General features: G+C 37.7%; 2 long non-coding RNA genes across 2 annotated transcripts; one reads left to right on the forward strand and one right to left on the reverse strand.

Annotated features, from left to right (window-relative positions):
- Positions 1 to 709: 709 nt before the first annotated feature.
- Positions 710 to 1,271, forward strand: LOC127621902 (uncharacterized). The gene is made up of 3 exons (XR_007967917.1): positions 710 to 858; positions 945 to 1,116; positions 1,203 to 1,271. It is a non-coding gene; the product is annotated as an uncharacterized LOC127621902 (long non-coding RNA).
- Positions 1,272 to 26,472: 25,201 nt separating this feature from the next.
- LOC127621901 (uncharacterized) lies at positions 26,473 to 26,820 on the reverse strand. Its single transcript, XR_007967916.1, has 3 exons — positions 26,664 to 26,820; positions 26,582 to 26,629; positions 26,473 to 26,513 (listed from the first exon to the last, which is right to left on the reverse strand). It is a non-coding gene; the product is annotated as an uncharacterized LOC127621901 (long non-coding RNA).
- Positions 26,821 to 27,904: the final 1,084 nt, after the last annotated feature.

Raw genomic sequence — 27,904 nt, forward strand, 5'->3', positions numbered from 1 at the left:
GCCGCGGAGAATAGCGTGAAGCCTCCACACGCGCAACGTCTCCATGGTAACAAGCTCAACAAGTCACGTGATAAGATGCGCGGATTGACGGTCTCAGACACAGAGGCAACTGAGATTCGTCCTCCGCCACCTGGATTGAGGCGAGTCACTACGCCAAAAACGTATGTAAATTCCATTATAAGGAATGCTCCTACCATTGAACCAATTCAAGCTTGATGTACCACCATGATGCATTAGGGGGCGGTCAACGCTCCAGCTGTTCAGACAACACACCTCGTTAAACCAGACAGTACAGCCTTCCACAATGCGCTTTTGCGCTCAAAGATAGCTCAAACATGTACAACAGGTTGCAGGGATCTCAAAATGTGTTTCTAAACGTTTCAAACTACATTTAACTTGACACAACATTATAAAAATACAGACGCTAAGAAATAATTAGATGCAACACAATCAGAATGAGATGCTCCAAAAGTTAGACAAACTGTCTATAAATGGAGATGATTTAGTACTATAGGTACTCTCACTAGAAGTGACCGTTAGATATTCATCTGTCCACAGTTAGACAAACTGTCTATAACTGGAGGTGATTTAGTACTATAGGTACTCTCACTAGAAGTGACCGTTAGATATTCATCTGTCCACAGTGAGACAAACTGTCTATAAATGGAGATGATTTAGTACTATAGGTACTCTCACTAGAAGTGGCCGTTAGATATTCATCTGTGCACAGTTAGACAAACTGTCTATAAATGGAGATGATTTAGTACTATAGGTACTCTCACTAGAAGTGGCCGTTAGATATTCATCTGTCCACAGTTAGACAAACTGTCTATAAATGGAGATGATTTAGTACTATAGGTACTCTCACTAGAAGTGGCCGTTAGATATTCATCTGTGCACAGTTACACAAACTGTCTATAAATGGAGATGATTTAGTACTATAGGTACTCTCACTAGAAGTGGCCGTTAGATATTCATCTGTCCACAGTTAGACAAACTGTCTATAAATGGAGATGATTTAGTACTATAGGTACTCTCACTAGAAGTGGCCGTTAGATATTCATCTGTCCACAGTTAGACAAACTGTCTATAAATGGAGATGATTTAGTACTATAGGTACTCTTACAAGAAGTGGCTGTTAGATATTCATCTGTCCACAGTTAGACACACTGTACATAAATGGAGATGATTTAGTACTATAGGTACTCTCACTAGAAGTGGCCGTTAGATATTCATCTGTCCACAGTTAGACAAACTGTCTATAAATGGAGATGATTTAGTACTATAGGTACTCTTACTAGAAGTGGCCGTTAGATATTCATCTGTCCACAGTTAGACAAACTGTCTATAAATGGAGATGGTTTAGTACTATAGGTAGTCTTACTAGAAGTGGCTGTTAGATATTCATCTGTCCACAGTTGGACAAACTGTCTATAAATGGAGATGATTTAGTACTATAGGTACTCTCATTAGAAGTGGCCGTTAGATATTCATCTGTCCACAGTTAGACAAACTGTCTATAAATGGAGATGATTTAGTACTATAGGTACTCTCTCTAGAAGTGGCCGTTAGATATTCATCTGTCCACAGTTAGACAAACTGTCTATAAATGGAGGTGGTTTAGGACTATAGGTACTCTCTCTAGAAGTGGCCGTTAGATATTCATCTGTGCACAGTTAGACAAACTGTCTATAAATGGAGATGATTTAGTACTATAGGTACTCTCTCTAGAAGTGGCCGTTAGATATTCATCTGTCCACAGTTAGACAAACTGTCTATAAATGGAGGTGGTTTAGTACTATAGGTACTCTCTCTAGAAGTGGCCGTTAGATATTCATCTGTCCACAGTTAGACACACTTTACATACCGTAATTTCCGGACTATAAGCCGCAACTTTTTTCCCACGCTTTGAACCTCGCGGCTTATACAATGACGCGGCTAATATATGGATTTTTCCCGCTTTCAAATTTTATAAAAAAAAAAAAAAAAAACATTCTGTGACGTGCTCAGTTTTTTGGGTGGCGTGAAGCTTTCATTAGACCAATGAAATTGCCGAACGGGTTAAGGTCAAAACAACTTTTTTTGTGTACTGTTTAGATTAAATCGAGCGTGCTCAAACTTCCCATCATTCTGATTACGGTAGTAATTTTGTCACCCTCACCATGGCAAAGACATGGAGAAATGCATATGATGCAGCTTTCAAGTTGAAGGCGATTGATCTGGCTGCTGCACGGGAGCTTGGTCTTAATGAGTTGATGATAAGACGTTGGAAACAGCAGCGTGAGGAATTGACTCAGTGAAAAAAGACAACTAAATCTGAGGCTATTTAACTCCGACACCGAAGGAGATGACTTCAGTGGTTTCAGTGCACAGGACGAGGAAGATAGTGACCAATGACTTTATTGGTAGGCTACTGTTTACTGCAAATGTTTTATTATACAAGCCGTGTGTGGCAGCGGGAGCGTGGTCAAGCGCCCGTCCGGGAGAGAAAAGCTGTAAGGGCGCTTACACCTGCGCTAAATTATGTCTAACACCGGTGTCTAATTTCAAGTGCCCTGCTTCACGTGTCCTTCTTGGGAAAACTGTCACACGGGCACCAGTGTGACAGTTTTCAGCAGGGCACTTGACGTTCCAGGTAAGGCTTTTAATGGCCACAGCAATGTTTACAATCAATTTTATAAAGTTTCTCAATTCTTCTATGCGCCAACACTAGACTGACGTGTGTCACTCTCTCAGCTCTGTGGCTGCTGCATTTTATGCCGCTCTCCCCATGCTTACTGAAATTAGACACCGGTGTTAGACATAATTTAGCGCAGGTGTAAGCACCCTTACCGCTTTTCTCTCCCGGACGGGCGCTTGACCACGCCCCCGCTGCCACACCATGTTTCGTTAAAGCCTATTTATTTTTGTTACAAGCCGTGTTTCGTTAAAGCCTGAGTAAAGTTCATTTGTTTCAATGTACCGGTAGGCACCTGCGGCTAATAGACAGGTGCGGCTAATTTATGTTAAAAATAATATTTTATTTAAAAATCAGTGGGTGCTGCTTATATTTAGGTGCGCTCAATAGTCTGGAAATTACGGTAAATGGAGATGATTTAGTACTATAGGTACTCTCACTAGAAGTGGCCATTAGATATTCATCTGTCCACAGTTAGACAAACTGTCTATAAATGGAGATGATTTAGTACTATAGTACTCTCTCTAGAAGTGGCCGATAGATATTCATCTGTGCACAGTTGGACAAACTGTCTATAAATGGAGATGATTTAGTACTATAGGTACTCTCTCTAGAAGTGGCCATTAGATATTCATCTGTGCACAGTTAGACAAACTGTCTATAAATGGAGAGGATTTAGTACTATAGGTACTCTCACTAGAAGTGGCCATTAGATATTCATCTGTGCACAGTTGGACAAACTGTCTATAAATGGAGATGATTTAGTACTATAGGTACTCTCTCTAGAAGTGGCCGATAGATATTCATCTGTGCACAGTTGGACAAACTGTCTATAAATGGAGATGATTTAGTACTATAGGTACTCTCACTAGAAGTGGCCATTAGATATTCATCTGTGCACAGTTAGACAAACTGTCTATAAATGGAGAGGATTTAGTACTATAGGTACTCTCACTAGAAGTGGCCATTAGATATTCATCTGTCCACAGTTAGACAAACTGTCTATAAATGGAGATGATTTAGTACTATAGGTACTCTCTCTAGAAGTGGCCGATAGATATTCATCTGTGCACAGTTGGACAAACTGTCTATAAATGGAGATGATTTAGTACTATAGGTACTCTCTCTAGAAGTGGCCTTTAGATATTCATCTGTGCACAGTTAGACAAACTGTCTATAAATGGAGGTGATTTAGTACTATAGGTACTCTCTCTAGAAGTGGCTGTTAGATATTCATCTGTGCACAGTTACACAAACTGTCTATAAATGGAGATGATTTAGTACTATAGGTACTCTCTCTAGAAGTGGCCGTTAGATATTCATCTGTCCACAGTTAGACAAACTGTCTATAAATGGAGGTGGTTTAGGACTATAGGTACTCTCTCTAGAAGTGGCCATTAGATATTCATCTGTGCACAGTTAGACAAACTGTCTATAAATGGAGATGATTTAGTACTATAGGTACTCTCTCTAGAAGTGGCCGTTAGATATTCATCTGTCCACAGTTAGACAAACTGTCTATAAATGGAGGTGGTTTAGTACTATAGGTACTCTCTCTAGAAGTGGCCGTTAGATATTCATCTGTCCACAGTTAGACACACTTTACATACCGTAATTTCCGGACTATAAGCCGCAACTTTTTCCCCACGCTTTGAACCTCGCGGCTTATACAATGACGTGGCTAATATATGGATTTTTCCCGCTTTCAAATTTTATAAAAAAAAAAAAAAAAACATTCTGTGACGTGCTCAGTTTTTTGGGCGTGAAGCTTTCATTAGACCAATGAAATTGCCGAACGGGTTAAGGTCAAAACAACTTTTTTGTGTACTGTTTAGATTAAATCGAGCGTGCTCAAACTTCCCATCATTCTGATTACGGTAGTAATTTTGTCACCCTCACCATGGCAAAGACATGGAGAAATGCATATGATGCAGCTTTCAAGTTGAAGGCGATTGATCTGGCTGCTGCACGGGAGCTTGGTCTTAATGAGTTGATGATAAGACGTTGGAAACAGCAGCGTGAGGAATTGACTCAGTGCAAAAAGACAACTAAATCTGAGGCTATTTAACTCCGACACCGAAGGAGATGACTTCAGTGGTTTCAGTGCACAGGAGCGAGGAAGATAGTGACCAATGACTTTATTGGTAGGCTACTGTTTACTGCAAATGTTTTATTACAAGCCGTGTGTGGCAGCGGAGCGTGGTCAAGCGCCCGTCCGGGAGAGAAAAGCTGTAAGGCGCTTACACCTGCGCTAAATTATGTCTAACACCGGTGTCTAATTTCAAGTGCCCTGCTTCACGTGTCCTTCTTGGGAAAACTGTCACACGGGCACCAGTGTGACAGTTTTCAGCAGGGCACTTGACGTTCCAGGTAAGGCTTTTAATGGCCACAGCAATGTTTACAATCAATTTTATAAAGTTTCTCAATTCTTCTATGCGCCAACACTAGACTGACGTGTGTCACTCTCTCAGCTCTGTGGCTGCTGCATTTTATGCCGCTCTCCCCATGCTTACTGAAATTAGACACCGGTGTTAGATATAATTTAGCCCAGGTGTAAGCACCCTTACCGCTTTTCTCTCCCGGACGGGCGCTTGACCACGCCCCCGCTGCCACACCAGGTTTCGTTAAAGCCTATTTATTTTTGTTACAAGCCGTGTTTCGTTAAAGCCTGAGTAAAGTTCATTTGTTTCAATGTACCGGTAGGCACCTGCGGCTAATAGACAGGTGCGGCTAATTTATGTTAAAAATAATATTTTATTTAAAAATCAGTGGGTGCTGCTTATATTTAGGTGCGCTCAATAGTCTGGAAATTACGGTAAATGGAGATGATTTAGTACTATAGGTACTCTCACTAGAAGTGGGCGTTAGATATTCATCTGTGCACAGTTAGAGAAACTGTCTATAAATGGAGATGATTTAGTACTATAGGTACTCTCTCTAGAAGTGGCCATTAGATATTCATCTGTGCACAGTTAGACAAACTGTCTATAAATGGAGAGGATTTAGTACTATAGGTACTCTCACTAGAAGTGGCCGATAGATATTCATCTGTGCACAGTTGGACAAACTGTCTATAAATGGAGATGATTTAGTACTATAGGTACTCTCTCTAGAAGTGGCCGATAGATATTCATCTGTGCACAGTTGGACAAACTGTCTATAAATGGAGATGATTTAGTACTATAGGTACTCTCTCTAGAAGTGGCCATTAGATATTCATCTGTGCACAGTTAGACAAACTGTCTATAAATGGAGAGGATTTAGTACTATAGGTACTCTCACTAGAAGTGGCCATTAGATATTCATCTGTCCACAGTTAGACAAACTGTCTATAAATGGAGATGATTTAGTACTATAGGTACTCTCTCTAGAAGTGGCCGATAGATATTCATCTGTGCACAGTTGGACAAACTGTCTATAAATGGAGATGATTTAGTACTATAGGTACTCTTACTAGAAGTGGCCATTAGATATTCATCTGTGCACAGTTAGACAAACTGTCTATAAATGGAGAGGATTTAGTACTATAGGTACTCTCACTAGAAGTGGCCATTAGATATTCATCTGTCCACAGTTAGACAAACTGTCTATAAATGGAGGTGATTTAGTACTATAGGTACTCTCTCTAGAAGTGGCCGTTAGATATTCATCTGTGCACAGTTGGACAAACTGTCTATAAATGGAGATGATTTAGTACTATAGGTACTCTCTCTAGAAGTGGCCGTTAGATATTCATCTGTGCACAGTTAGACAAACTGTCTATAAATGGAGATGATTTAGTACTATAGGTACTTTCTCTAGAAGTGGCCGTCCAGTCAAGATGACTCAAAGGAAACACCGCAGAATGCTCAATGAGGTAATAAAGAACCCTAGAGTGACAGATAAAGACTTGAAGGAATCATTGGAACTGGTTAACATCTCTGTTCATGAGTCTATTATACAGAAAACATTAAACAGGTATGGTGTCCATGGCAGGGCATCATGAAGGAAGCCGCTGCTTTCCAACAAAAGCATTTTGCACGCCTGAAGTTTGCCAAAGATCATCTTGACACACTCCAAAATGCTACTGGGAAAATAATTTTGTTTACTGGTGAAACTAAGGTTGAATTGATTGGGAAGAACAAGCAGATCTACGGATGGCATAAAACCATGAGTGGTGGTGGTGTAGTGGTCTTAAACCATGAGTGGTGGTGGTGTAGTGGTAATCTGGTAATCAGAAGGATGCTGGTTCAAGCCCCACAGCCACCACCATTGTGTCCTTGAGCAAGGCACTTAACTCCAGGTTGCTCCAGGGGGATTGTCCCTGTAATAAGTGCTCTGTATAATACATTGGTACTCAGAAGGTTGCTGGTTTGATCCCCACAGTCACCACCATTGTGTCCTTGAGCAAGGCACTTAACTCCAGGTTGCTCCAGGGGGATTGTCCCTGTAATAAGTGCACTGTAAGTCGCTTTGGATAAAAGCGTCTGCCAAATGCATAAATGTAAATGTAAATGTAAAACGGGCACCACATACCAACATGAAAACATCATCCCAACGGTGAAGTATGGTGGAGGGAGCATCATGATTTGGGGCTGCTCGCTGCTTCGGGGCCTGGACCGCTTGCCATCATCAAGAGAAAAATACATTCCCAATTTTATCGAGATCTCCTACAGGATCAGGTCAGGGTGGCAGTGTGCCAGCTGAAGCTCAGTAGAAGTAGGGTGATGCAGCAGGACAATGACCCTAAACATCAAAGTAAACCACTACAGAATGACTTCAAAAAAAGAAAATCCTCCTTTTGGAGTGTCCCAGTCAGAGCCCAGACCTGAACCCAATAGAGATGCTGTGGGATAACCTCAAGAGAGCCGTTCATACCAGAGACAATATATATGGAATAAGAAAAAATGGTCCAAAATTCCTTCTGAACGTTGTGCAGGTCTGATCCGCAGCTACAGCAAACACTTGCCTGAGGTTATTACTGCCAAAGGAGGATCAATCCAAGGGTTCACATACTTTTTCCACAGCACTGTGAATGTTCAATGGGATGTGTTCAATAAAGACATGAAAGATTATAATTGTGTGTGTGTGTGTGTGTGTGTGTGTGTGTGTGTGTGTGTGTGTGTGTGTGTGTGTGTGTGTGCTTGTGTGTTGTTAGCCTAAGCACATTTTATGACCAATTAATGCAGAAAACCAGCTAATTCCAAAGGGTTCACATACTTTTTCTTGCCACTTAAATACATGTGCAAACAGTGGAACCATGCAAAATCATTAGTTATTCAAGACCGGTGTATGCTGGGAACTCCAGCTTGGAAAAGTTACGTGAAATGTGCTTATTTTATTTACCTGTAAAATGAACTCAATAAAATACAAGTTTTGTACTTTAGGATTGATACATGATGATGCATCGTAAAGAAAACAATCGATCATGAATAATATTGACTTATCAGCATGAGCTTTCATTTTAAAATGTTTGAATTATGTGCAAATGTAGAACTGATTTAATACACCACAAAGTCAATTATTTCAGTAATGGCCATCAGTAGAGACAGATGCTTTTTGCACACATCATGGTGTAGTTACAACAGCCTGGGCTAACGGCCAAAACTAACAGGCCAAGCTGACCCCTGGTGCCCTCTACCTTGTAATTAACTGCCAGTAACTTCACCATTTGTCTTTACTTGATATCCAGTAAGTTTCTGTAAATTAGGTCTGCACGTCGTCTTCTTGGTAGTCAATGCTCAAAGTGTACTTCCTGTCCTAATTGTTTACGGACATGTCTTTAAACGACTCCAGGCTGCTCAGCAGGTTTAACTCTGGGTCTCCAGGCCACAAGCCTCAGCGATTATCCTGCCAAACCTGAAACGTAACGTAGTCTAACACTCATCCACACATGAGCAGCTCATTCCCACAACGACAAAGAGTTCAGCAGCCGTGAATCCCGGGTCTTCTAAAGAAACGGGCCTGCTTACCAAGAACCAGTAAATCCTCGGCATTACCCTCATTGCTATTTTTAGAGGCGCACAACGGTGTCTGGATCATCTGAGTTATGTTTAACAATCAGATTAAGTGCAAGTTGTTGAAATACTTGTGTCAAAACACTGGAGTATCCACTACACCACCGGTTACATAATGAAAGTTTGACTCAGAAGGATTAGTATGGGAAACCCATTGACACTGTTTAACTTACTGTACATTTCATATACTTCACAATAGTAAAAATATATTCCGGTTTGGGCTGCGCTCAGAAATGAGCTTTCCAGGAATAGGGATCTGATAGCGTGGCTTTTATTGGCTGTGCCCTTACAGTGATCTTATGAGGGCTGTACAACTTTATTAAGGTTGTTTTAGCGGGCAAGAGAACGGATAAAAGCTCCGAGGGAGAACAAGACAACAGTGAATAGACAGTGAAGACTACGCATATATTACATAAGCTATGTGTGAATGTCTACATACACAAACATCTCTGAATAAGGGTGAATCTCACAAAACCTGTCAAGAGCTTGTCTAGTCATATTTTACCATAAAGCATCTAAAGAAAGCGAAAAAATATATATTTCAATGACGTTATTTTTCATGGCATTCAACCCCAATTCTCTATACTGTAATGTGAAAAACGTACAATGATATATTATTTAAATTGCGATCTATTTAAACAGGATACTTAAGATTCTTTGTCGCAGTTCTGAACAAGTTTAACAAGGTAAAACAGATGAAAATGAAAGAACGCAAATGGGCGAATTCACTAAACAGGTGCGCCACTTTAACGTGTGGCATTGAGTATTTCAGTTCAAGGTGCTGTAAGCGATTTTAGATGTTCTAGAATGTGTACAAGATGAGCCGATGGATTAGCCACGCCCCCTTTTCTAAAACGCCATACTCCAAAGTTACCAATTGAGCTTTATTGAGACCGACACGAGCAGAAACAGTTGTTAAAAACAACAGCAGTGAAACAGCGCCCTCTACTGGCAACTGTTATGAACTACATGGCATAAGCATGGCATTAAGCCTCAATAACTCATTGCAACTACAATACTAAGAGATGATTGACTTTGTTTGCTGTTTACAGAGTCACGAGTTGTCACAGAGACCGGTGAGATATCCCAGGACACTTATTTCATTAATGTCTTTCAGGGAGCAGGACATTTATTGCATATCTTTCCACGAAAATAAAAATAATGACTTATAGCACTATTAAGTCATTGTCATTATGCAAACATTCCTAATTTCTACACTGAAAAACTTATTTTGTGGTGGCGTAAATAAAGCAGGAAAGATTAAGCACTTTCTGCATTGAATACGTTTAAACGTGAACTTGAAAATATTAAGTAAATTCAACATTTGTCCTCAATTTAAAAGCTTTAACAGCTTATATTTAATATTGTTTGTTATCTTAACAATGCGTCATCGTGTATCAATCCTGAAGTAGAAAACCTTGTTATATCTATTCACTGATTTAAGTAAATTTAACAGGTTAATAAATAAAATAGGTCGATTTTACTTAACTTTTCAAAGTTGGTGTTTCCCAGCATGCACCGGGCTTGAATAATTAATGAGCTTTTACTAATTTTATTAATATTAATTAAGTAAACTGTATATCAGATTTCTAAGTAAAAGCTACTCCAACCAATATTAGCCTATGTCATTAAATTAAGTTGATTTTACTTAATTGTTAAATTATGAACGTTTATGTCGAAAAACTGTGTGCAAAAATGTGCAAAACGTTATTTTTTCCAATGCATATCAATTAGGCTCATTATAGATTTTCAGTATGGATCAATTAGCCTCATTAGCATAAATGACCTGGTGTAATTTACATCGTTGCCGCCAGATAAAAGCAGGTGTTCAGGTGAATTCTTGGCGAATGCTTCCAGGACTCCATTATGCTTTAAAACATTTCTCTCCAGCACAAAGAGTCTTTGTTAGATTTCACACAATAGAGAGTTGCTCCTGATGTCCAAAAGGAAACTCTCTGCCATAAACCATGTGTTGCACTTAATCTGAGATTTCATTCAAGTTCATCAACGAAGACGAATGCGCCCGGTTTAATTTGCGTGCTAGGCTGTTTACACGAAAGTATCCTCGTTGCAATAGCGCAATTTGGTGCAAATTACAAATCTCGCTGATTAATTTATATTACTGACGAATATTTTTCCACTTGTTTGGGAACAGATGATAATTAATGTCTCTGTTTGATGGTCTCTGTGTGGAAATTGTATAACAAAATCAGTTTTATTTGCCGCACCATTTACACAAAATTCATTCAAGCAACAAAAAGCGGGAAGTGGGCTGGACGCGGAGCTCTGTGAAGTTGTGAAGCATCCAGGTTATATTAGCCTCGAGTCGCTGCACCGCTGGCCGTTTGCCCGCTCGTTCACTCCACTGGCTCCAACAACATGTTTACAAAATGCAAGTGTGTGTGTGTGTGCACAAATGGGATGGCCTACGTTCAGTCAACACCGGTGCGTGACCTTAAACGGCCCCTGCAGTCGCAGCAGGCCCCGATGCTCTCTGATGTCGCATTTTACAGCGCAGTCATTTAAATTCAGTGCTCACAGTTGGTGAACTTCACGGTCATTCCAATCTATTTTCCAAGAAATCAAATCTAGCCGACTCAGACGGTCTGATTAACTAAAGCGAGGCATGACCCTTCAAATTTCAGGATCAAAGGCAGGGATTTTTAGAGCATTTTGAAATTACGTCATAGCCGCGGGAAAGGTATAGAGGATGTTCTGAATCTAATTCAATGTGCCTTTCGAGGAAACCTGCTTTGGATTAAGAGCAAAATACTGTCAGGAATCCACACGTACTACACGGGCATGTGAAACAAATGTTGTGCAATTGAAAATCAACCATGCTGCAAATACACGAGAACTGCACAAACCCGTTTTTATAATGCATTAATAATGTCTCATAAATAGTTGTAACCACAGTTATAATACATTATAACACTTACAGTATCTATTCATAGTTACACCTTAGAGTATAATGCATAATAACACAAGCAACATCCCATTTATCTGCACAAGTTATAATATATCTTCTTATAAACATCTATAACATATTGTTAAGTGGTTATAAGACATTACGAGTCATGCTGGAAGTTACAGTAAATACTGAACATCACACATGCACAAAACACAAAATGACACACATTTAATGTGCATTATGAGATTTATGAAATACACTTGTAAAGCTAAAAGGTTAATATACATCAGAAACTCTAAATATGTATTTTGAGCACACATGTAAACACAACCAAGAATACAAATGTTATTAAGGTAAAATTGGATGTTGCTTGTGTTATAATGCATTATACTCTAAAGTATAACTATAAATAGTGCAAGTCTTATAATGTGTTATAACTGTAGATATAATTATTTATGAGAAGTTATAACTCATTATAAGGTGTATTATGAGACATTATGAATGCATTATAATCTAAAGTATAACTATGAATAGTGCAAGTCTTATAATGTGTTATAACTGTAGATATAATTATTTATGAGAAGTTATAACTCATTATAAGGTGTATTATGAGACATTATGAATGCATTATAATCTAAAGTATAACTATGAATAGTGCAAGTCTTATAATGTGTTATAACTGTAGTTATAATTATTTATGAGAAGTTATAACTCATTATAAGGTGTATTATGAGACATTATGAACACATTATAATCTAAAGTATAACTATGAATAGTGGAAGTCTTATAATGTGTTATAACTGTAGTTATAATTATTTATGAGAAGTTATAACTCATTATTAGGTGTATTATGAGACATTATGAATGTATTATAATCTAAAGTATAACTATGAATAGTGGAAGTCTTATAATGTGTTATAACTGTAGTTATAATTATTTATGAGAAGTTATAACTCATTATTAGGTGTATTATGAGACATTATGAATGCATTATACACTAAAGTATAACTATGAATAGTGCAAGTCTTATAATGTGTTATAACTGTAGTTATAATTATTTATGAGAAGTTATAACTCATTAATAGGTGTATTATGAGACATTATGAATGTATTATAATCTGAAGTATAACTATGAATAGTGGAAGTCTTATAATGTGTTATAACTGTAGTTATAATTATTTATGAGAAGTTATAACTCATTATTAGGTGTATTATGAGACATTATGAATGCATTATACACTAAAGTATAACTATGAATAGTGCAAGTCTTATAATGTGTTATAACTGTAGTTATAATTATTTATGAGAAGTTATAACTCATTAATAGGTGTATTATGAGACATTATGAATGTATTATAATCTAAAGTATAACTATGAATAGTGGAAGTCTTATAATGTGTTATAACTGTAGATATAATTATTTATGAGAAGTTATAACTCATTATAAGGTGTATTATGAGACATTATGAACACATTATAATCTAAAGTATAACTATAAATAGTGCAAGTATTATAGTGTGTTATAACTGTAGTTATAATTATTTATGAGAAGTTATAACTCATTATAAGGTGTATTATGAGACATTATGAATGCATTATAATCTAAAGTATAACTATGAATAGTGGAAGTCTTATAATGTGTTATAACTGTAGATATAATTATTTATGAGAAGTTATAACTTATTATAAGGTGTATTATGAGACATTATGAATGCATTATAATCTAAAGTATAACTATGAATAGTGGAAGTCTTATAATGTGTTATAACTGTAGTTATAATTATTTATGAGAAGTTATAACTCATTATAAGGTGTATTATGAGACATTATGAATGTATTATATTCTAAAGTATAACTATGAATAGTGGAAGTCTTATAATGTGTTATAACTGTAGTTATAAATATTTATGAGAAGTTATAACTCATTACAAGGTGTATTATGAGACATTATGAATGTATTGTAATCTAAAGTATAACTATGACTAGTGCAAGTCTTATAATGTGTTATAACAGTAGTTATAATTATTTAAGTTATAGCTTATTATAAGGTGTATTATGCATTTATAACACCTTTATATGCATTATTTATATACATGGGCTTTATAGAAAGTGTTACTGATGAGGTTATTGCTCAGAGGTTTCTCTTTAGATCAGGAGACTTAAATGAGATCTGAGTTATGTTTCATTTTAGTCTTCTTCACAGGAGAAAACAGGATATTTCATTAAAAGTCTCCATGTAATGTCATTGTCGTCTATGAGAAACCACCGAGATGTTAAAGAGATCTCTTTCATGACTTTTATTTTCCTGTAAGGAGCAACCAAACATTCTCCAAATAACATTTTCGACCATGAAAATGAAATACAACGGATGACCCGAGCGAGGTCAAACGAGGCCATGTGTTCAAGCTTCCTGTTTTCCACTAGGTAAAATAACACCTTATCAGTCAGTCATCTCAACTTTTCTTTGGCACACAATTTACATGCCCTATCACAAGCAATCAATACCCAATCCGGTGGAAATCATTCTGCCACAATTAAGTAATCAGCTCCTGGAGCAAAAGAGCGAATAAATATTACATTTAGGAGCAGCTCATTAACATATCGCTATATCAAGCATTTGTTTCAGTCGTAACCGGCGGCACTAAAACCAAATGAAGGACAAAATTAATTCCTCTAGCAAAATAAAATACATTAAAGTTTGGTTTCGAGACTTGTGGGGTGAGCCAAAATCCCGCCCCTCGCACAGATGTTTTTGATATTAGTGCATTTAATTCTGTCTGGGAAGCGCAATGATTTGTGTACGTGCATAAAAATACACACATTGAATCATTATTATTCGCTTAAGTAACGCTTTTAAAACGTCTTAACTGATGTTGTTGGGGGATTCGGGGGGAGTCTTATAGAAACATGTCTGGGTTATATTTCACCCCAAAATAAATCAATTATACTTTAAATAAAATTAAACGCAGCCTGTGAGATATATCGCATTGTGACACTATTTTCATGACAATTAAGGTTCATATTCTCCACGAATATCCTCGTTATTGTTTTGCTGTATTACGTTTTAAATGTATAAATTACATTAAATAATATTTTATTTAAATCAGAATAAATTAAAGGCAGAAGAATAAACTATAATATCATGATGTATAAATATTTCACAATTTATTAAATATATCATAATGCTATTTTTCACATTACAAGAGAGATTTTTGCACAATAATTATTTACAAAAAGTTAAAACAAGAATTTGGGTTTTAAATGTGCGTAATTGTCATGAAAATAATGCAATAGGGAATGTTCTTTATATTTATATATATATATTAGTGTATGTATCTAAATCATATATATTTATATATTTATATTCATTACAAAACAAAAATGTTATTTAAAGAAATGAAATAAAATTGAAGTGGATGATTTAGATTTAGTTCATGAATAATGAACAAATACTGTTTAAAAGCATCCCAAAGTGAGGAGTTGGTTGAGAACATTTCAAGAGTACATTTCTACAAATTCTAGTTAAAGGAGGGCTGCTTTGAAGATGCTAAAATATAACATAGTTTTGATTAATGTGGGATTTATTAAAAATATATATTATAATTTTTGGTGTAATTTTTTAAACATATAATTCCTATTTTTCCGTTTCTGTAATTGCACAGCTTTGACAAATTTACTATTATTCTAAAATGTGAAAAAAAATTATTAATAAAGAATGTTTTAGTGTTCCTAAACTTTTGACCGGTAGAGTATAAACATATTTATATATGTAGTTATATATACAGTAAGTGTGTTTTTGGGATTAGATGACATGAACATGTTCTTGACAATTCACCCTCTTATTAACTGTTGCACATATACCGTAACACACACACACACACACACACACACACACACACTAAAGTCACACACACACACACACACATGTTGGTCTACCTATCATTATGAGGACTTTCCATAGACATAATGGTTTTTATACTGTATAAACTATAGATTCTATCCTCTAAACCTAACACAACCCCTAAACCTAACCCTCACAGAAAACCTTCTGCATTTTTACATTTTCAATAAAACATTGTTTAGTATGATTTATAAGCGATTTGAATTATGGGGACACTAGAAATGTCCTCATAAATCACATTTATAGCATAATACCCTTGTAATTACTAATTTGTAACTTACAAAATTGTCCTCGTAAATCACAAAAACACGCACACACACACACACACACATACACACACACACACACACACACACACACACTCACACTATACTCTCACACACACACACTCACACTATACTCTCACACACACACACTATACTCACACACACTCACACTATACTCACACACACTCACACTATACTCACACACACTCACACTATACTCTCACACACACACACTCACACTATACTCACACACACACACACACACACACACACACACACACTCACACTATACTCACACACACACACACTCACACTATACTCTCACACACACACACTCACACTATACTCTCACACACACACACTCACACTATACTCACACACACTCACACTACACTCTCACACACACACACTCACACTATACTCACACACACTCACTCACACTATACTCACACTGTACTCACTCACACACACACACACACACTCACACTATACTCACAAACACACACAATCTCACACTCTCACACACACATACACTAAACTCACACTATACTCACACTCACAGACACACACACACACACACACACACACACACCTCTTCTTTTGTCTGGCTGTGTTCACATATGGTCATTTTAGGTCATTTTAGGAGTTTAGACACTGAATCACTCACCCGTCTGTCTTCACTCACACAAACACGGTGACTAACTGCACAAGACGAACGACTCCTCTCACATTACACTCAGACTAAACCCGTAATACAGTAAATGACCCCTGAAATGAAAGAATGGCTGACACTTCCTGACAAATGATTTAACGCCGTATAACGCGTGCAGCGCTTCGCTGTCACATCCTCCATCGTCTTACAGGTCTGCGGCCAAAGCAAACATCTGCTTGTGTTTTACTGGAGGCCACAGTCAGCGGACATGAAGCTGTCAGAGATGCTAACTGTCCATCTCAGACGCACGAGCGATTACACGCTAACAGAGTCAAGTTTCTAAAACCTGATGCAAAAATCGATTTTCCAGTCAAATATTTAAACGTTCTTAAAGGAACAGTTCACTCAAATATTACAAGGATATCTGAAAAGTATTTTTGCTACTTGTTCGATTTACTTCATTAAAAGTAACGAGTTCATTTCATTATTCGTTTAATGCATTCTTTTTTTTAGATTCGTCAAATGGGATTTACTCAATATAACTGAGTTGCGACTACGTGAATAATTGTGTGGAATTAATGTAACTGATGAAACCGAGCAGGAATTTGTATTTTAAGTTAATAAAACTCATTTCAAACATCTGGAACCACTGTCCACAATTGCATAAAATTAAGCCTATTTATTTATTTATTTATTTTTAGTTCACTGTACTTAAAATGTAGCATTGTTTCCATACTTATCAACAATGATAAATCAATACTTATATATTTTTAATTTGACTACATCATTCGCTAATGCATCATTGCATTGAAGTTAATTCCCTAATTTAAGACGTTACGTCTTGTATTTTTGTCTTTTTGTCTGATTTTCACAAGGTTTTTAACTTCAAATCAAAGTTTGTGATGTCGTGATTCTCCTCGGAGCTGGTTGGTTTCGTCGGAAATATTTTGGGGCAGCTGCCTGCAATTTTTCGCTCTCAAATTTATATTTATATTTATGCATTTGGCAGACGCTTTTATCCAAAAGTGCACTTATTACAGGGACAATCCCCCCGGAGCAACCTGGAGTTAAGTGTCTTACTCAAGGACACAATGGTGGTGACTGTGGGGATCAAACCAGCGACCTTCTGAGTACCAATGTATTATACAGAGCACTTATTACAGGGACAATCCCCCCGGAGCAACCTGGAGTTAAGTGTCTTACTCAAAGACACAATGGTGGTGACTGTGGGGATCGAACCAGCAACCTTCTGAGTACCAATGTATTATACAGAGCACTTATTACAGGGACAATCCCCCCGGAGCAACCTGGAGTTAAGTGCCTTACTCAAGGACACAATGGTGGTGAATGTTGGGATCGAACCAGCAACCTTCTGAGTACCAATGTATTATACAGAGCACTTATTACAGGGACAATCCCCCCGGAGCAACCTGGAGTTAAGTGTCTTACTCAAGGACACAATGGTGGTGGCTGTGGGGATCGAACCAGCAACCTTCTGATGACCAGTTAAGTGCCTTACTCAAGGACACAATGGTGGAGGCTGTGGGGATTGAACCAGTGACCTTATGAGTACCAGATTACCAGTTATGTGCTTTAGACCACTACACCACCATCACTCCAAATTTAAAAGCTCCCCATTCACACACACTGTCGACAAATTGGTCTCAATTTTCAGAGAACCACCCGAATAAAAAAAAAAGACTCCAATTATTCATAAATGATATTGTATGCGTTTATAATCTCATGATGAACTGAATTTTATATTTATTATTTATTTATTTAATTATTTAGTTTTGTCCTAATTTTGTAAGCATGTAATTTTGGTTCTGTTCACCCCGTCTCTTTCCAAATAGTCTTATTATATTCCACTACATGGCAGAAAGCACTCGAAATTAGAATTTTTCCTCTATCACCTTCCGCCACAAAATGCCAATCTGAACTGTAGGGGGCGCTCTAACGCATTTTACCCCTCACAGATGTGAACTGTAGGGGGCGCTCTAACGCATTTTACCCCTCACAGATGTGAACTGTAGGGGGCGCTCTAACGCATTTTACCCCTCACAGATGTGAACTGTAGGGGGCGCTCTAACGATTTTACCCCTCACAGATGTGAACTGTAGGGGGCGCTCTAACACATCATACCCCTCACAGATGTGAACTGTAGGGGGCGCTCTAACACATTTTACCCCTCACAGATGTGCTCGTCCATAGACATTCCGTCTAATGTTCAGTTCAAGCAACACCCTCATTATTTCATTGAATATCTCGGCCTCTGAGTGGACTACAAGCTCAATCTAGGGGTCATTAGAAAGCTGAGATCCTCCCCTTTGTGATGATATAAATGTGTCATTATATCATCAATAGTCAAAAACATTTATTTCTGATGATTTTTTTAACATGATTTTCCTGTGGTACCGCATATTTAGATATAGATAGATCTAAGATATAACATTGGATTATTCACTCAAGCAAAGCTCACAGACAAGTAAACAATGGCTCATTTTTTAGAGATCTTCCTATGTTAAAAGTAGATATAGATTTTTTTGGGGTGGCTAAAGCAGCAGTTATCGTTGCATAAAAGAGACATTTGTATTTGATATCTTACAAATATCATATTTCTCTTTAAGATTCTTTTAAAAATATTTTAAACTGTGGTATTAGTGCAATAAAATAATCTATAGAGTCACATTGCTGAGAATGAGAGCTTTCATTTGATATATGACATTTCTAAGATCTATTTTAAAGACTTTTATATATTCATATTAATATTTCTACCACATAGCCACTAGGTGGCGCTTATTTGCGACGCGGATGCTTTAAGGCCTTATTTTGTTATTTTAAGTAACATAAATGCAGAATTAATTTTTATCTTCCGATTCTAAGCTTTCAAACTACACCAAAAACACCTCACTTGTGTATCTCGGGACTTGAGCATTTTAAGCATAAACTTTTTTCCGAAATGACTGAAAATTGAATCCAAAAGAGTTTGACGTTATCATGTTGCTAAGCTAACACTGTGATAAAACAGCTGTAGCACACACAAATATTTGGTAAAATTGGGTAAATTTTTTATTAGATTTTGAAACTATTTTTATTGCTACTTTTCAGTGCTGAATTATAAGTCAATTTATAATCGACATTTATTTAGCTTCGTCCACCATCTTGGATGAGCTCATCGCAACGCATCTCGGGATCAGCTCCTCTTAGAGCATGATTGCAGCCTCAGAATGTATGTAGGTTTTAGGAATTGGTGTCCATTGCTCTCATGTTGAAAGCACAGCAGTGCTGAAGTCTACGGCTCTATCGTTCGGTCACGACATGACTTTGAAAGTCCATCAGACTACAGTGGATACGACACAACGGCAGCGGCTGAGATGAATTAGAAGGGCCGCACACTGAGGGGAGATGTGCTTTGAGAATCCTGGATCAAAAAAGATTATGTAAATTCAATACATAATTAATGCAGGGCCCTTCTTCACTTTACCGCAGCGATGACATGCTCATAACACCAGCCGAGAGCGCGAGAGCAAAGACCCTTTAAACAAGGACCAAGACTGTCGTAAGACAAGCATTGTAGAAACTTTGTGCTTGTCATTTTATATTTAACAAATAAAACAAATCAATATCAAGAAAACAAGAATACCTGCTAATGTTCTTGACAGTTCAGGTGTTTTGTTTGTTTGTTTGTTTGTTTTTGTTATATACAAACAAAAAATAAAAACATTAAAGGAACTGAATTAAATTGATGAAAACGTTTTCACACAATTAAATTGGTTTGTTACTTTTCAATTAAAAATTAATTGTTTGAATTATTTGTTCATTTACAAAATTAAATTAATTTAGTAAAGCCAACTTGATGCAATGAATAGGAGTCTTTTGTACATGCGGTTTTGTCCAACGAACATTATTCATATATTCCAAATGCAAATGGATGAAATAAAATTCAATTTTAAAAATTTTGAAAGTTTTTCGACAGAAATCAATTGCTAATTTTTTTAATCTGTTATTATAAATGCTAATGTTATAATGAAGACTACCGTTATAATAATACGTAAAGTTTTGCACCAATCAACTTCCAATTTTTACGTTTTTTTAAGGAAGTTGATCAGTAATAAAACGCATGTATTATTATAACGACAATTACCATAATAGTAATTTAATAGCAATCGATTTACGACTTTTTTTTTGTTTTCCGATGGAAGTCTATTTGTACAAAAAACGATTATTATTATAATGGTAGTATTATAATGACGACTGACAATATAATATTACATATATTTTTGTACCAATCGACTTCCAGATTTATTTCCCAATGGAACTTGATTTTTATTTATTTTTTATAGTCTAATTGTAATTTTTAGGGCTGTCAATCGATTAAACTTTTAATCGAATTAATTACGTGGTGTCCCGATTAATTAATCGCATTTAATCGCATATACAAATATCTGCTGAGAAAGCCCCTCATATAACAATAATTAAATATATAATGATGAAATAATTATACATCGTTATCTTTAAATATTAATAAATTATATATATATAAATAAAAAAATTTCAGATAATTAAAATGCATTACATTCCTGTGTCAGAAGAGTTCATCATTGATAAGTCTAGAATACAATATATTGTTTATTACCATATTATTGATCATAAGTCAATCATTGACACACAGTTCACAGTAATCCATTACACAAGTGAATTTATCAATCAGAGATTTATTATGAGGGCTTGTTTAAGGACACCTGCGTCAGACATGCTTGTGTCGCATCTCGGATGCGTTACATCATAAACATAAATTATTAGCTCACTGTGTCGAGTTAAATATAGTTTAATACTCAATCTTTGGTTTAAAAATTGACGTATTATTATCACGGTGGTATTATAGGGACGACTGACAATCTTTGCACCAATCAACTTCCAACTTTTCTTTTCTGAAGTTGACTGGTGGACATTTTTTTTATTATTATAATGGTAGTTTAATAATGATGACAACCATTATAATAATACATCCATTTTTATTTAAATAAACTTTAAATAAACGACGGAGGTCGTTTGGTATAAAAATGTACATTATTATAATGGTAGTATTATAAAGATGACAACTATTATAATAATATGTTTTATACCAATGAAGTTCCAATTTTTTATTGAATTTTTAAGATAAAAGTTATAAATGTATTAGTAATAAAATGTGTGTATTATAATAATGGTATTTTACCATTAATAATATGTACATTTTATACCAATCGACTTCCATCGGAAAAAAAACGAAAACGTTGGAAGTCGATTGGTACAAAATGGATGTATTATTATATTGTCATCTGTCCTTATAATACCACCATTATAATAATACGTCCATTTTTGTACCAATCGACTTCCAACATTTTCGGGTTTTTTCCGATGGAAGTCGATTGGTATAAAACTGACATATTATTAATGGTGCTTTTATAATGACGACTTCATTATAATAATAGGTAAATATTTACAGTTCGAGCTCAGCTGATTGGCCGGCATTAGTGAACATTATAAGAAGTCAAGCGACTTCGACATTCCAGTGTAGACCGACTCAAATGAACACTATGCTGGTCACCTTTGGTGTAGACGGAGCGTTATAGTACTCGATATATATTAAATAAAAGAGAAGCATTGTGAAAATACAATATCCACAATCACAGATATTACCATCCGCACAAGATACCTGGACACCCGAGTTAGCCGAAAAACACTCGTTAACTTATTCTGTTTGCAAGTAAATCTCAGACGCGTTCGATCTGGATTTACCATCAAAATCAGGATTTACCAAACCTCCCCAGAGGGCTTAGGGCTTTAGCCAACATTTAGTTCTTGCATAACGTCGCACAGAAACGCCATTGTTAGCACTGATAAAACTGCCAAATTACTGACGTTTCCATTACACAAAGTCTTGCTTTTTTCTAATTCTTCTTTTCTCACTGTGAGCCGAGAGGTATAACCCTTGTCTGGACGCTAGTCAATGCTACACTCTCTGGACAAACAAAAAGTGTCTACTAAATGACAAATATTCTCAAGTCCTTTTGAACGGATAATCCCGACTGGACCTTGATGACGGTTGCTATGCTACAGCGATCCTTCTCAGCTTCTCTGGCTGAGCGTGGAATGGATGTTGTTGACGGTGAGGACTGAGAACAAGAGGTTAGAAGTACAAAAACGCAAAGGTGGAGTGCTGGGAACGAACGGAGTCAAATGAGTGTTGAGTGTTGTGCAGTATAGACGCTATTAATTAACCGTCAGCAGGATTTCTGGTGGCCGTCTCGCAGCTAGTCGAACGGTAGTTGTGGCTAGGATTTCCGCCAATCTCTTGAGTTAGCTGCAGGCACTGGCTGTTTTTCCTATTCTCTGCTGTCCTGATGTGACCCGAGAGCGCATGCCAAGTTCTTAGCAGGGTTTATTGGAGGTAATGGGGTTAGGAGCCAACAGCATATTTTGGCTACGAAAAACATTTATGACTTTTCTTTGTGTCTATCAGATTGTAAAAAAAAAAAAACACCGTCGAGAGGTAACAACAACTAGGGGCGTTGTTGTAAGACTATGAAGTATGACTATGAAAACATTTATGGGTGATTCTTCAATTAAAGGGACATTTTTTTGTTTCTATTGGATGATTTTAAAGAAATAAAGCTTCTATTTCGCATTTTTAACTATGAACTTAAAAATACATATTTTTAGTTAATTTAGTATTAATGTGTATAATAAATTTTTTGATAAAAAAGTATCAGTGGGTCTCAAATAAATGTGTATAAGATGCGTACATTTTTTTCGTTTCAATGTTCAAAGAATAAACTTAAATGCCAACTTATTGACGAATCATGATTTAGGCGTAAAAACGTTTGTACGTTTGTTATTCCAATTAGCGAATGAGACCCACTGTTTTTAGCACTGATTGCCATTACCCAAGTTTATTTTTGGTCATTAAAAATTAAATGGGATGGTTTGAAGATCAGAAATTATTTTAATTGCATTTATTTATTTATTTAAATTTTTACATCATCATCCCCTCAGAGTAACTTTAGAAAGTGTCATTACCAAACTGAGGTGCATTTCCTGTACAACAATGTAACTCACTATAGTACAATGCATCGTTGTAGAAATTAATTACCTAGTCACAACTGTTTTACGAAACCTTAGTAACTATGCGTAGAGCGGAGGAGGGCGGGGCCGGAACAACGCACTTCCGGTCCACAGTCAGCCTGATGGGTGTGCGTGAGGGTTAAAGACGGCCGGTGACGACAGTTCGAGAGAGAGAGAATGACAGGCAGCTGCTCTGTGTGTTTATGTTTGTGTGTTTTTGGTTCAGTTGATTATTAAACTATTATTTATATTGCCAAGTCGGTTCCTGCCTCCTGCTTTCCGTTATACCTTTATTACACTGGTGCCAAAACCCAGGAAGGAGGAGGGATGCCTGTCGCGGAGGGAGTGCTGCCGACCACCTAGGGAGTGCCGCTGCCATCCGCCAGGGGACGGAGTCGCCTGGACGCGGAGAACGTCCGCCAACCACGAGGCGAGTGGGGACTGGACTCTCCGACCACCTGGAGTGAAGGAGCCGCTGCCAGGGGTGGAGGAGTGCCCTGCCGTCCCCCAGAAACGTGGAGGGGTTGGGAAGACTGCCGTCCGCGAGGGGAGGAGGGAAGCCACTCCCCGACCGCCTGGAGTGGTAGGGCTGCTGTCAGAGGCAGAGGAGTGTCCCCATGGGTTGCCGAGAACGCGGAGGGGCGGTCTGTCAACTGGGGGTTGGTCTGACTCCGGTCCGCCCAGGGAGGAGTGGCTGCCGTCTGCCTGAGAGGGTGAACGAGTGATCTAGGTCCACACGATGGTGCATCAGAGAACCGATAAGTGAGTTTTTTTTTCCTCTCTCTCTCTATCTGTCGATCCGTGTTGGCCTTTCCCTTGGCCATTTTGTTTTTGTTTTACCCTCCTGTCTCCTCCCATGTCAAGGAAGGCGGGGATGACCCGCCGGCAGACGGTGCGCAAGGCACGCCCCCACCCGACGTACCCCCCGTCGGGGGGTGCACGTCATGCCGGATGCTCACCGGCCTGAGAGAACAACATCAGCCTGATGGGGGTGCGCGAGGGATAAAGGCGGCCGGTGACGATAGTCAAAAGTAGAACGGGGGGTGTTCGCTGTCCTTTTCTGCATATTGCGGCGCCGTTTTGTGGTCCTTTTTGCGTTACGCGGTGGATCATTTTAGCTTATCGCGGCCCATACAGACCTTTTCACGGCTGACCCACCAGCCTGCTCGGTTCTCCCGATGGCCAGTCTGCCCCTGATAAGCCCCAAAATGCATTGGCCCTCCGGGAAAATGCCCGATATGCCAGATTACCAGTCCAACCCTCGTTGAGCTATGTTGCTAACAATGGAAATTGCAACCTTAGTTGTCTAACGATGCTTTTGGTAAACGCACCCCAGGTTAGTATCTTTTCTTTTTCTTTTTATAAATTCAACATTAACTGTGTGCTAGCTAACTAATTGTGTTGTCCAAGACTTACCCAACCTTTTCCCCCAAAATGGAAATGTCATTACCATCACACACAATACAAAAATCCACTCGGAGGCAGATCAAGGACATAATCTGATTTTTACTTCAAAATATGTGGTAAATGTTTTAACACAGATGTAAATAACATTTTACAAGAAGTCAAAAGTGCACCTCAATTAAAGAATCACCCATATATGCTAAAAGAAAAACGTTATTATGGCCAATTGGCCACAACGTGGGAATAGGTTCCCTCTTGATTGTCCACGTCTGGGTTTATTGAACATTAGAATCCTGAGATTGCGAAGAGCGTATCTTTTGCTACTCATTAGTCAGCTTTGAGGAACATCACAGATGTTACCCACGGAAGTTCGGTTTATTGCCGAGATTGCCCTCATGTTGACCTTAGTTAATGCTCCACCGAAGGCAGGAGGTAAAATTAGGAACAGATCCAGAAGAGCATCTTAACAGCGAGAGTTCAGAAGTTCATCGGCTGACAAACGCTCAAGTGTTCCCGGTAGTGTTTATTAATGGACATGTTCTGAATGGCTCCCGTTCAGCAAAACAAGGTGAATTGCCTCCCTAGCGAATTTCGCAGTCTACCGACATTATGAATTGTGCATTTTGCGCTATTATTAGAACTAAATCTGCACAATTGACCCCGTGTCACACTCGCGTCTCGCATTCAAGCTCAGTGTTACCCAAAGGGATCGCAAATCTCCTCCACACATCCCTGTTTCTTGGAACAACTGGCCTGTTTTCAATCTTTCCTAAGGGAGCTTTTGCCAATGTAGATTCATGCTTGTGTCGATTGAGTTCAAATTTCGAGATCTTCAAGATGTCTGAATGTCTTGGGGTCTGTGTCAAGAAAATTTTAGGGTAATATACAGGATGGGCAGCATAAAAGACATGTTTTTATTTAACCATGTGGATTTGTCTTGGCAGGAGAGACACACGGACTGTGTAACCATGTGTTTGTTTTCGATTTTCGAGGAATATCTATTTTTTGGCGTAACGACAATATTGTGAGGGGCTATCAGATCATTAATGGAGCCCTACGGACCCCATAAAAACTAGACAAGATTATTGAATACAAACTAAGCATTGAGACAGAATTCACAAGGGTAAAAAAAAGTTTTAGATTTAAAGTCTGGGGTCTACATGTGTGTAATATTTCAGCCTTTATTATCTATTGGTAAATTTTGCATTATTGTCTGCTTTTACAACACCGCTAGTCAATCTGACCCGGTCTCATGAAAAGTAATAATTACAGTATGAGATGGCAAAATCCTCGTAAAATCACTGTTGTGTATGACGTAAGACAGTATTGGATTTGGCAAGACATGTGTTGTTGTATTGCACTTACAATTAAAGTACCTGGATTTAGTTACATCTGTAGATATACAGTTAACCTAACCCCTAAATCCTAACAATAACCTGACCCTAAACCTGACCCTAAACCTAACCCTAAACCTAATCCTATACTAACCTAACATAACCCTAAACCTAACCTTGAAATCCTAACCAAAACCTGACCCTAAACCTAATCCTATACTAACCCTAAACCTAACCCTATACTAACCCTAACATAACCCTAAACCTAATCCTTTACCAACCCTAAACCTAACCCTATACTAACCCTAACATAACCCTAAAACTAACCCTAACCTAACCCTAACCCTAACCACTAAATCCTAACATAACCTGACCCTAAACCTAACCCTATACTAACCCTAACATAACCCTAAACCTAACCCTAACCCTAACCACTAAATCCTAACATAACCTGACCCTAAACCTAACCCTATACTAAACCTAACATAACCCTAAACCTAACCCTGAAATCCTAACCATAACCTGACCCTAAACCTAACCCTATACTAACCCTAACCTAACCCTAAACTTAACCCTATACTAACCCTAAACCTAATCCTATACTAACCCTAAACCTAATCCTATACTAACCCTAACCTAACCCTAAACCTAACCCTATACTAACCCTAACCTAACCCTAAGCCTAACCCTATACTAACCCTAAACCTAATCCTATACTAACCCTAACATAACCTTAAACCTAACCCTAACCCTAACCACTAAATCCTAACCATAACCTGACCCTAAACCTAACCCTATACTAACCCTAACCTAACCCTAAACCTAACCCTATACTAACCCTAAACCTAATCCTATACTAACCCTAACATAACCTTAAACCTAACCCTAACCCTAACCACTAAATCCTAACCATAACCTGACCCTAAACCTAACCCTATATTAACCCTAAACCTAACCCTATACTAACCCTAACATAACCCTAAACCTAACCCTGAAATCCTAACCATAACCTGACCCTAAACCTAACCCTATACTAACCCTAACCTAACCCTAAACCTAACCCTATACTAACCCTAAACCTAATCCTATACTAACCCTAATATAACCCTAAACCTAACCCTGAAAACCTAACCATAACCTAACCCTAAACCTAACCCTATACTAACCCTAAACCTAATACTATACTAACCCTAATATAACCCTAAACCTAACCCTGAAATCCTAACCATAACCTGACCCTAAACCTAACCCTATACTAACCCTAACCTAACCCTAAACCTAACCCTATACTAACCCTAAACCTAATCCTATACTAACCCTAATATAACCCTAAACCTAACCCTGAAAACCTAACCATAACCTAACCCTAAACCTAACCCTATACTAACCCTAAACCTAATCCTATACTAACCCTAATATAACCCTAACCTTAACCCTAACCTAACCCTAACCACTAAATCCTAACCATAACCTGACCCTAAACCTAACCCTATTCTAACCCTAAAACCTAAACTTAACCCCTAAACCTAATCCTAAACCTAACCCTATACCAACCCTAACATAACCCTAAACCCAAATACTAACCGTAACCTAATCCTAAACCTAACCCTATACCAACCCTAACATAGCCCTAAACCCAAAAACTAACCGTAACCT

Source organism: Xyrauchen texanus, chromosome 28 (assembly GCF_025860055.1).
Source record: "Xyrauchen texanus isolate HMW12.3.18 chromosome 28, RBS_HiC_50CHRs, whole genome shotgun sequence".
Taxonomy (NCBI): domain Eukaryota; kingdom Metazoa; phylum Chordata; class Actinopteri; order Cypriniformes; family Catostomidae; genus Xyrauchen; species Xyrauchen texanus.